Genomic DNA, 8760 nt, shown 5'->3' on the forward strand with positions numbered 1-8760 from the left:
TCCTTGTGTTATATTCTCCTACATTACTTTAACATTTCTACAAACGTCAAAATGTTTCCTTTCCAATGGTACCAATTATATGCATATTATGGCTTCAGGGCCTGAGCAACAGGCAGTTTACTTTGGGCACATCATTCAGGTGGAAATTGAGAAAAAAGGGGCCTAGCCCTAAGAACTTTTAAGTGTCAGCGATTGTTGCCATTAATGCTAGTTAGTGGTAGTTTGACCATCAGAGGGCATCTTTGAGAAGCATTTGACTGTTTTTAATATTGGCTGTACTAGAGAATTTAAAATATTTTTTTGGTAAGAACATAGTATATAGGATTCATTTTAAGAAATGTAACTTAATTTGATAATTATTATGGTGTTTCTATTCAAAGAAAAACGGAAAATTATACATCTGACAGACAGCACCTGATTCATTAACATTAAACAAGGATTAGATGGAGGCAGATGTTATAGGAAGAGCCATGGATATACTGTATACCTGAGGGTAAGATGGGATGTATCAGGGCAACTACAGTACATTTTCTTCAAGCCCCCTTGAACTTTGCGACCTTTTGCCACATTTCAGGCTTCAAACATAAAGATATAAAACTGTATTTTTTTGTGAAGAATCAACAACAAGTGGGACACAATCATGAAGTAGAACGACATTTATTGGATATTTCAAACTTTTTTAACAAATCAAAAACTGAAAAATTGGGCGTGCAAAATTATTCAGCCCCCTTAAGTTAATACTTTGTAGCGCCACCTTTTGCTGTGATTACAGCTGTAAGTCGCTTGGGGTATGTCTCTATCAGTTTTGCACATCGAGAGACTGACATTTTTTCCCATTCCTCCTTGCAAAACAGCTCGAGCTCAGTGAGGTTGGATGGAGAGCATCAGTTTTCAGTTCTTTCCACAGATTCTCGATTGGATTCAGGTCTGGACTTTGACTTGGCCATTCTAACACCTGGATATGTTTATTTTTGAACCATTCCATTGTAGATTTTGCTTTATGTTTTGGATCATTGTCAGGTTGGAAGACAAATCTCTGTCCCAGTCTCAGGTCTTTTGCAGACTCCATCAGGTTTTCTTCCAGAATGGTCCTGTATTTGGCTCCATCCATCTTCCCATCAATTTTAACCATCTTCCCTGTCCTTGCTGAAGAAAAGCAGGCCCAAACCATGATGCTGCCACCACCATATTTGACAGTGGGGATGGTGTGATGAGCTGTGTTGCTTTTACGCCAAACATAACGTTTTGCATTGTTGCCAAAAAGTTCAATTTTGGTTTCATCTGACCAGAGCACCTTCTTCCACATGTTTGGTGTGTCTCCCAGGTGGCTTGTGGCAAACTTTAAACAACACTTTTTATGGATATCTTTAAGAAATGGCTTTCTTCTTGCCACTCTTCCATAAAGGCCAGATTTGTGCAATATACGACTGATTGTTGTCCTATGGACAGAGTCTCCCACCTCAGCTGCATCTCTGATCAGTCTTCTCCTTGTATGAGCTGAAAGTTTAGAGGGACGGCCAGGTCTTGGTAGATTTGCAGTGGTTTGATACTCCTTCCATTTCAATGTTATCGCTTGCACAGTGCTCCTTGGGATGTTTAAAGCTTGGGAAATATTTTTGTATCCAAATCCGGCTTTAAACTTCTTCACAACAGTATCTCGGACCTGCCTGGTGTGTTCCTTGTTCTTCATGATGCTCTCTGCGCTTTTAACGGACCTCTGAGACTATCACAGTGCAGGTGCATTTAAACGGAGACTTGATTACACACAGGTGGATTGTATTTATCATCATTAGTCATTTAGGTCAACATTGGATCATTCAGAGATCCTCACTGAACTTCTGGAGAGAGTTTGCTGCACTGAAAGTAAAGGGGCTGAATAATTTTGCACGCCCAATTTTTCAGTTTTTGATTTGTTAAAAAAGTTTGAAATATCCAATAAATGTCGTTCCACTTCATGATTGTGTCCCACTTGTTGTTGATTCTTCCCAAAAAAATACAGTTTTATATCTTTATGTTTGAAGCCTGAAATGTGGCAAAAGGTCGCAAAGTTCAAGGGGGCCGAATACTTTCGCAAGGCACTGTAAGTACATGTTTATTTTCTTTCTTCCAGGACTTATGGAGTGTCCACCATCGAGTTTTCTGATGAGTTTACCAATGATTCTGAATCTCTTCCTTTACAAGGCTTTCTGAGATGCACCTTAACTCCTATAGGATAGGGGGCAGCATTTTGAATTTTGGATGAAAAGCATGCCCAAATTCAACTGCCTGCTACTCATCCCAGAAGAGAAGATATGCATATTATTAGTAGATTTGGAGAGAAAACACTCTGAAGTTTCTAAAACTGTTTGAATCATGTCTGTGAGTATAACAGAACTTACGTAGCAGGCGAAACCCCGGGGACAAACCATTCCGATTTTTTTTTTAGGTCACTCTCTTCAGAAAGTGTATATTCTGGGAATCCAGATTTCTAAGGGACTTGCTTGCAGTTCCTACCGCTTCCACTGGATGCCACCAGTCTTTAGAAACTGGTTGAGGTTTTTCCTTTGTGTAATGAAGAAGTAGCCCTGTTCAAAACGAGGGACACTTCATGTGTACTGTTTGATAGAGGCCAGTGACCAGAAAGCTAGCATCAGTTTTTTTTCTTCCTGTATTGAACACAGATTATCCCGTCTTCAATTTTATCGATTATTTACTTTAAAAAATACCCAAAGTTGTATTACAAAAGTAGTTTGAAATGTTTTGGAAAAGTTTACAAGTAACTTTTAAGATATTTTGTAATCACGTTGCGCAAGTTGGAACCGGTGTTTTTCTGGATCAAACGCGCCAAATAAATTGACATTTTGGATATATATTGACGAAATTAATCGAACAAAAGGACCATTTGTCATGTTTATGGGACATATTGGAGTGCCAACAGAAGAAGCTCGTCAAAGGTAAGGCATGATTTATATTATTATTTCTGCGTTTTGTGTCACGCTTGCAAGGTTGAAATATGTTTTCTCTCTTTTGTTTACGGAGGTGCTATCCTCAGATAATAGCATCGTTTGCTTTCGCCGAAAAGCCTTTTTGAAATTGGACATGTTGGCTGGATTCACTAAACGTGTAGCTTTAATTTGGTATCTTACATGTGTAATTTCATAAAAGTTTCAAATCAAATCAAATGTATTTATATAGCCCTTCGTACATCAGCTGATATCTCAAAGTGCTGTACAGAAACCCAGCCTAAAACCCCAAACAGCAAGCAATGCAGGTGTAGAAGCACGGTGGCTAGGAAAAACTCGTAGAAAGGCCAAAACCTAGGAAGAAACCTAGAGAGGAACCAGGCTATGTGGGGTGGCCAGTCCTCTTCTGGCTGTGCCGGGTGGAGATTATAACAGAACATGGCCAAGATGTTCAAATGTTCATAAATTACCAGCATGGTCCAATAATAATAAGGCAGAACAGTTGAAACTGGAGCAGCAGCACGGCCAGGTGGACTGGGGACAGCAAGAAGTCATCATGTCAGGTAGTCCTGAGGCATGGTCCTAGGGCTCAGGTCCTCCGAGAGAAAGAAAGAGAGAAAGAGAGAATTAGAGAGAGCACACTTAAATTCACACAGGACACCGAATAGGACAGGAGAAGTACTCCAGATATAACAAACTGACCCTAGCCCCCCGACACATAAACTACTGCAGCATAAATACTGCAGGCTGAGACAGGAGGGGTCAGGAAACACTGTGGCCCCATCCAAGGACACCCCCGGACAGGGCCAAACAGGAAGGATATAACCCCACCCACTTTGCCAAAGCACAGCCCCCACACCACTAGAGGGATATCTTCAACCACCAACTTACCATCCTGAGACAAGGCTGAGTATAGCCCACAAAGATCTCCGCCACGGCACAACCCAAGGGGGGGGGGGGGCGCCAACCCAGACAGGATGATCACATCAGTGACTCAACCCAATCAGGTGACGCACCCCTCCCAGGGATGGTATGAGAGAGCCCCAGTAAGCCAGGGACTCAGCACTTGTAATAGGGTTAGAGGCAGAGAATCCCAGTGGAAAGAGGGGAACCGGCCAGGCAGAGACAGCAAGGGCGGTTCGTTGCTTCAGAGCCTTCACCTTCACACTCCTGGGCCAGACTACACTCAATCATATGACCCACTGAAGAGATGAGTCTTCAGTAAAGACTTAAAGGTTGAGACCGAGTCTGCGTCTCTGACATGGGTAGGCAGACCGTTCCATAAAAATGGAGCTCTATAGGAGAAAGCCCTGCCTCCAGCTGTTTGCTTAGAAATTCTAGGGACAATTAGGAGGCCTGTGTCTTGTGACCGTAGCGTACGTGTAGGTATGTACGGCAGGACCAAATCAGAAAGATAGGTAGGAGCAAGCCCATGTAATGCTTTGTAGGTTAGCAGTAAAACCTTGAAATCAGCCCTTGCTTTGACAGGAAGCCAGTGTAGGGAGGCTAGCACTGGATTAATATGATCACATTTTTTGGTTCTAGTCAGGATTCTAGCAGCTGTATTTAGCACTAACTGAAGTGTATTTAGTGCTTTATCCGGGTAGCCGGAAAGTAGAGCATTGCAGTAGTCTAACCTAGAAGTGACAAAATCATGGATTAATTTTTCTGCATCATTTTTGGACAGAAAGTTTCTGATTTTTGCAATGTTACGTAGATGGAAAAAAGCTGTCCTTGAAATAGTCTTGATATGTTCTTCAAAAGAGAGATCAGGGTCCAGAGTAACGCCGAGGTCCTTCACAGTTTTATTTGAGACGACTGTACAACAATTAATTGTCAGATTCAACAGAAGATCTCTTTGTTTCTTGGGACCTAGAACAAGCATCTCTGTTTTGTCCGAGTTTAAAAGTAGAAAGTTTCCAGCCATCCACTTCCTTATGTCTGAAACACATGCTTCTAGCAAGGGCAATTTTGGGGCTTCACCATGTTTCATTGAAATGTACAGCTGTGTGTCATCCGCATAGCAGTGAAAGTTAACATTATGTTTTCGAATGACATCCCCAAGAGGTAAAATATATAGTGAAAACAATAGTGGTCCTAAAACGGAACCTTGAGGAACACCGAAATTTACAGTTGATTTGTCAGAGGACAAACCATTCACAGAGACAAACTGATATCTTTCCGACAGATAAGATCTAAACCAGGCCAGAACTTGTCCGTGTAGACCAATTTGGGTTTCCAATCTCTCCAAAAGAATGTGGTGATCGATGGTATCAAAAGCAGCACTAAGGTCTAGGAGCAAGAGGACAGATGCAGAGCCTCGGTCTGATACCATTAAAAGGTCATTTACCACCTTCACAAGTGCAGTCTCAGTGCTATGATGGGTTCTAAAACCAGACTGAAGCATTTCGCATACATTGTTTGTCTTCAGGAAGGCAGTGAGTTGCTGCTCAACAGCCTTTTCTAAAATTTTGGAGAGGAATGGAAGATTCGATATAGGCCGATAGTTTTTTATATTTTCTGGGTCAAGGTTTGGCTTTTTCAAGAGATGCTTTATTACTGCCACTTTTAGTGAGTTTGGTACACATCTGGTGGCACCCGTTTATTATGTTCAACATAGGAGGGCCAAGCACAGGAAGCAGCTCTTTCAGTAGTTTAGTTGGAAATGGGTCCATTATGCAGCTTGAAGGTTTAGAGGCCATGATTATTTTCATCATTGTGTTACGAGATATAGTACTAAAACACTTGAGCGTCTCTCTTGATCCTAGGTCCTGGCAGAGTTGTGCAGACTCAGGACAACTGAGCTTTGAAGGAATACGCAGATTTATAGAGTCCGTAATTTGCTTTCTAATAATCATGATCTTTTCCTCAAAGAAGTTCATGAATTTATCACTGCTAAAGTGAAAGCCATCCTCTCTTGGGGAATGCTGCTTTTTAGTTAGCTTTGCGACAGTATCAAAAAGGAATTTCGGATTGTTCTTATTTTCCTCAATTCAGCTAGAAAAATAGGATGATCGAGCAGCAGTAAGGGCTCTTCGGTACTGCACGGTACTGTCTTTCCAAGCTAGTCGGAAGACTTCCAGTTTGGTGTGGCGCCATTTCCGTTCAAATTTTCTGGAAGCTTGCTTCAGAGCTCGGGTATTTTCTGTGTACCAGGGAGCTAGTTTCTTATGAGAAATGTTTTTAGTTTTTAGGGGTGCAACTGCGTCTAGGGTATTGCGCAAGGTTAAATTGAGTTCCTCAGTTAGGTGGTTAACTGATTTTTGTCCTCTGGCGTCCTTGGGTAGACAGAGGGAATCTGGAAGGACATCAAGGAATCTTTGTGTGTTCTGTGAATTTATAGCACGACTTTTGATGTTCCTTGGTTGGGGTCTGAGCAGAGTATTTGTTGCAATTGCAAACGTAATAAAATGGTGGTCCGATAGTCCAGGATTATGAGGAAAAACATTAAGATCCACAACATTTACTCCATGGGACAAAACTAGGTCCAGAGTATGACTGTGACAGTGAGTGGGTCCAGAGACATGTTGGACAAAACCCACTGAGTCGATGATGGCTCCGAAAGCCTTTTGGAGTGGGTCTGTGGACTTTTCCATGTGAATATTAAAGTCACCAAAGATTAGAATATTGTCTGCTATGACTACAAGGTCCGATAGGAATTCAGGGAACTCAATGAGGAACGCTGTATATGGCCCAGGAGGCCTGTAAACAGTAGCTATAAAAAGTGATTGAATAGGCTGCATAGATTTTATGACTAGAAGCTCAAAAGGCGAAAACGTCATTTTTTTTTTTGTAAATTGAAATTTGCTATCGTAAATGTTAGCAACACCTCCGCCTTTGCGGGATGCACGGGGGATATGGTTACTAGTGTAGCCAGGAGGTGAGGCCTCATTTAACACAGTAAATTCATCAGGCTTAAGCCATGTTTCAGTCAGGCCAATCACATCAAGATTATGATCAGTGATTAGTTCATTGACTATAATTGCCTTTGAAGTAAGGGATCTAACATTAAGTAGCCCTATTTTGAGATGTGAGGTATCATGATCTCTTTCAATATTGACAGGAATGGAGGAGGTCTTTATTCTAGTGAGATTGCTAAGGCGAACACCGCCATGTTTAGTTTTGCCCAACCTAGGTCGAGGCACAGACACGGTCTCAATGGTGATAGCTGAGCTGACTACACTGACTGTGCTAGTGGCAGACTCCACTATGCTGGCAGGCTGGCTAACAGCCTGCTGCCTGGCCTGCACCCTATTTCATTGTGGAGCTAGAGGAGTTAGAGCCCTGTCTATGTTGGTAGATAAGATGAGAGCACCCCTCCAGCTAGGATGGAGTCCGTCACTCCTCAGCAGGTCAGGCTTGGTCCTGTTTGTGGGTGAGTCCCAGAAAGAGGGCCAATTATCTACAAATTCTATCTTTTGGGAGGGGCAGGAACAGTTTTCAACCAGCGATTGAGTTGTGAGACTCTGCTGTAGAGCTCATCACTCCCCCTAACTGATTAGCAATTAGTATTAATACTTCGGTCTCCCCTGTTTTCTCAGCGGCAGCTGTAAGCGGTGGTCTTGTCAGTCGCGGTCTCGTCATCAAAACTAAGACCATCGCCTAAACAAAGACGGTTCTTCTGAATTGCTCTGCAGTTATTCCAGGAAGGAAAGAGAGGAAGGCTCCACACCACACCACTCTTTCATTTGAGCATCTTACCTAGTTATTTTCAGATTTCATTTTGCTCTTTTGTAGCTTTGACAACTGTGTGCGGGTTTTTCATACCTGTTCGCTCCTCTCCCTTAAGGCTTTCCAGATGCTCCCCACCCCTTGGCTGCAACCCATCTAATTTAGTGTACCCTGCGAGCAGAAACCATGTAAAACTCCTGGTCTCTGGCAGCTTTTGGAACTGCAGAACAACCTATGCTCCCATTCAGTCCCTTGACTTTTTGGCCCCTAACAAAGTCATGGATCACCCCAGAGAACACTTATACTCCAGCTACTTTCTCTTCAACTTTGCGGTGGTGGCACAGGGCTACTCTTTTCTCCCTCTCTCAACTCTCCATTTCCTCCTTTGAATTCCATGCTGTGACTGTCACTTGTGCACTCAAGTTAACATTGTTGTCATCAATCGCCCACCAGGGCCCCTTAGAGAGTTCCTCAATAATTTTGACACCTTGTTAAGCTCATTTTCTGACGATGCCTCACCGCTCTTCGTACTTGGCAACTTCACCCTCCCAACGTCTGCCTTCGATTCATTTCTCTCCAACACTCTTTCCCCTCCTTGAACTCACCCTTTCCCAGTCCCCTCCCACTCACAAGGCAGGCAATATGCTTGATGTCATCTTTATCAGAGGCCGTTTGCCTACTAATCTCACTGCCACCCCCCTCCAGGTCTCTGATCCCTACTTTGTTCCCTTTTCTGTCTCCCTTTACTCTAACCATAGCCACTCAGCCCCTACCCAGATAGTCATGCCCTGTCGAAAATCTTTGTCTCTCTCCCACTACACTCGCCTCTTCTATCCTAACATCACTCCCTTCAGCTCAATCCTTCTCCCTTCTCCCTCCTTTCTCCTGATTCTGCACCTTCAACCCCGCATTCTATGACTCGGACTGTCCCCTTTCCTCCGGCCTGGCCCTCCCTTCCTGCTCTGTGGCCGATTGACTCATTGCGAACTTACAGAACAGGGCTGCGGGCAGCTGAGCGTAAATGGAGGACAACTAAACTTATCATCCTTTCACTCCCTCCTCTCTACCCTCTTTCCTCTGTATCCAATGCTAAAGCCACTTTCTATCACTCTAAATTTCAAGCTTCTGCCTCTAATCCCAGGAAACT

Source organism: Oncorhynchus mykiss, chromosome 5, assembly GCF_013265735.2.
Source record: "Oncorhynchus mykiss isolate Arlee chromosome 5, USDA_OmykA_1.1, whole genome shotgun sequence".
Taxonomy (NCBI): domain Eukaryota; kingdom Metazoa; phylum Chordata; class Actinopteri; order Salmoniformes; family Salmonidae; genus Oncorhynchus; species Oncorhynchus mykiss.